The following is a 3,638-nucleotide window of genomic DNA, read 5'->3' on the forward strand; positions in this document are numbered from 1 at the left end:
AGTCAGATCGAAAATGCCTATAAATGGTATTCAAGTTTGACTTTCAAAAATTGATTTGAATTTAAAATGGCTCTTGGACACAACGGTTCAAGACCCGGAATTAACCCGCTGACAGCTGACTATCCACTCAGGCATGTCCCGCTCGCAACCTCAGATGACCTGATGTGTTGTTTGAACCTTTCTTTCCTCCAACCTCGCCCAATCACACAATTTCTCTAAAACCAATTTCTCCCGAATCCATAACCTTTGGCACATCTACCTCAGTAGTTGTAGGCGAATCACCATCCGTTGAAAAATACTCTTCTGAGTTTCTTCTCCTGGATGAACTTGGCAACTGCATGTGTCTAGGAGGAGCAATGCATGTGCCTAGGGGGAGCAATGCATGTGCCCAGGGGGAGCAATGAGACCTGCAATGAAATGACGATTATCAAAATCTGAAACGTCAAAATTTTTTTAGGGGGAAAAGGGAGGAATGTGGGTTCCCATATAGATCATGATGGTTCCCATAATAGATCTCTATGGGACTCGCACTGTAAAGAAGGTTTTCTTCAAAAACTTATACGGTGTATGCACACATTTCAGTGTATGCCCCGCGTCTCGAATGTCTCTCTTTCTTTCTCTTAAAAACATTTCAATGGAGAAACATCAAATCTTTTTAGGGGGAGAAGGGGGGAATGATGGTTCCCATAGAGATCATGATGGTTCCCATAATAGATCTCTATGGGACTCACAAACCAAAGAAGTCCATGGGAATGATGTTGAATGATGGTTCGCATAATAGATCTCTAAGGGACCCGCAAATCAAAGTAGGTTTCGTCCAAAACCTTATATCATGCATACTCATATTTCAGTGTATGCACCGTGCCGCAATTGTCTTCCACTTTTTCTCATCAAAACATTTCAGTGGAAATGTCAAAAAAAAATTTAGGTGGAGAAGGAGGGAATGATGGTTCCCATATAGATCATGATGGTTCCCATAATAGATCTGTATGGGAACCGCACTTCAAAGAAGCTTCTATCTAAAACCTTAAATGGATATGCAAAGAAGGTTTTACCAAAACCCTATATGGCCCGCGTCTCAGCTGCCTTACATCCTTTCTCATCAAAACCTATATTTTCTATGTAGCAAATTGGCAAAATATGTTTTAATTCCAAATAAATCATATTTTGAGGGGGAGAAAAAGACCAAGAAAATAAAGGTTTTATCAAAACATGACACGTCATATATTGAGGGTGAGAGTAAAAGGATCAAAACCAACATGAGTTCCATCCAAAATGGCTTCTACATACTTCTGTGTAGAACCCGCATCTCAATGTGGTGTCAAACACACTTCAACGTGGAGTTAAACATCAAAATGGCTTTTGCACAAATAACAGTGTACAACCCGTATTGACACACATAACTCTCACAAGAAACCAAAGCTAAAATGTGCAACTATCAAGGGGGAGTTTAAAGATTCAAATGTTAGTAATGACGGAGGATGTGTCCTGGTGACTGCCTCAAGAGGATGTGTCTAGATGACTGCCTCAACAAAATAGTCATCAAATGACGGAGGATGTGTCCCAGTGACTGCCTCAGGAGGATGTGTCTAGATGACTGCCTCAAATATGGAATGACCCAACAACTTGATGCAAATTAAGTGTTTGGTGTCTCGAACTGCTGAAGGGGTTTCGAAAAACCATGAATAGGAACCGTGCGTATCGGCCGGAAATCCTCTATTAACACCTTATTTTAGAAGGTGGGACCTCAAACAAGGTCCAGAGGTCAGACTTATCGTGACGAGGGAGATCTGTCTAGTTCAACGGAGAGGTAATATGACAATGCTTAGGCTTACCTTGGTAGATTTATCAAACCTCCGGAAGGATAATCACCTTAACGATCAGTCAGCATTTAAGCCTGACCACACATACTCCTTTGAGAGTACAACAACTGAAAGAGATTTGTCACCTCTTGACATATCAATGACTTCAGAACGTGATGTAACATCTTCCTACTTTACATTGATTTCTACCGACACCAATGCGGTGTTAGGTACAGTTGGAAGACTTGGTATAACCAAGAGCGACATAGTAGCACAAAAGTCCCATGATACTTCAATCATGGAGGTGGATAGCTTGCTAACGTCGACTGAAACTTCGATGACTAGTCATCCTCAACATCCACCGAGGTTAAACTTGGACCTACCAATACCGGTGAGGTCCTCAAATCCGGAAACAGTTTTGGTTTCAGAAAACTTATCTAGTGTAACAACTAGCATGCCTGATTTAAACATGTCTAGTATAACAACTAGCTTGTTTTTTACAAAACCAAAAACGGTTTCTGAAGATCCTGTTTTCCCCAAGGATCAAACTTTTACCTTAACCACTTTGTCTCTTCTTAGCAGGTACACGTTCCATCTCTATTGATAATCATAATGCTCTCTCCGCTGTTTTGTGATGAACACGAGATGCCATATTCATGCTACACGTGCTGAACACGGTACACCATATTCATCATGTGGAGAGAATGAAACACGAGTCAAAAACAAACCAATCACGATCATGAAAAAGACGACTCAACATTTGAGGGGGAGCAAAAGAGGTTTACACAAGATCATATCGAAAGTCAAAGATCAAGAACTAATCGCCCGCCCAAACTAAAGAAGAAGACAGAACAAATCAACCATAACACTCCCAGATCAGTTCATCCTATGTGCAAGTTTGTCTTCAAAGCTGACAGCATGAAAAGTGTCATAGCTTCAAACCCAAATCAATGCCCAGAAGAAGGCTGCATAAGAAACTGCAAGAGAATGATCAAGGGAGAATTACAGCTATTGAAAACCACATGCAAAGGACTAATGGTTGACGATCAAGGGGAAGACTGTTGACAACCAACACTGTTTTTGAAAACCCCATGCCAAGGGGGAGATTGTTGACAATGAATATTGTCTATTATATGTGGCATGTGGTTTTAGACTTATTAATTTAATAGGTTATTTACTTATTGTTGTATTAGCTAGTTTAACCATGGTAAATGTAGTTTACCACTCTTGTAGCTAAAGGAGGTTGCTAGTATATAAAGCAACCTCCCACCCATTTTATCACTAGTTGAGTTATTCTACAAGTATCACCTTTCACACATATTCTCTCAACCTTATCATCTTAATACTTGTTCTTAATAACTAAACCCACTTACACTAACTAAACTGATCGACCTTAGCAAGAATTGGGGCTAACAAAGATCCTCTCGCTGCTCCAGTGTTGTTTCTCTTGTTTGGGCTTTGGTCCTTGAAATGACCTGGGTGTTCACTCGAAACAATTCTTAGCGTACAATTCTTCCTTCCTCAATACTTCTAACACCTTTCTCAAATGTTCACCGTGTTCTTGGTCAGTCTTTGAGTAAATAAGTATGTCATCAATGAAAACAATGACAAACTTGTCAAGGTATGGTCCACACACTCGGTTCATAAGGTCCATGAACACAGCTGGTGCATTAGTTAAACCAAACGGCATGACCATAAACTCGTAATGACCGTAACGTGTTCTGAAAGCAGTCTTTGGAATATCATCTTCTTTCACCCGCATTTGATGATACCCGGAACGTAAGTCAATCTTTGAATAAACAGACGAGCCTTGTAGTTGATCAAATAAGTCGTCGA

This window comes from Rutidosis leptorrhynchoides, chromosome 2, assembly GCF_046630445.1.
Source record: "Rutidosis leptorrhynchoides isolate AG116_Rl617_1_P2 chromosome 2, CSIRO_AGI_Rlap_v1, whole genome shotgun sequence".
Taxonomy (NCBI): Eukaryota; Viridiplantae; Streptophyta; class Magnoliopsida; order Asterales; family Asteraceae; genus Rutidosis; species Rutidosis leptorrhynchoides.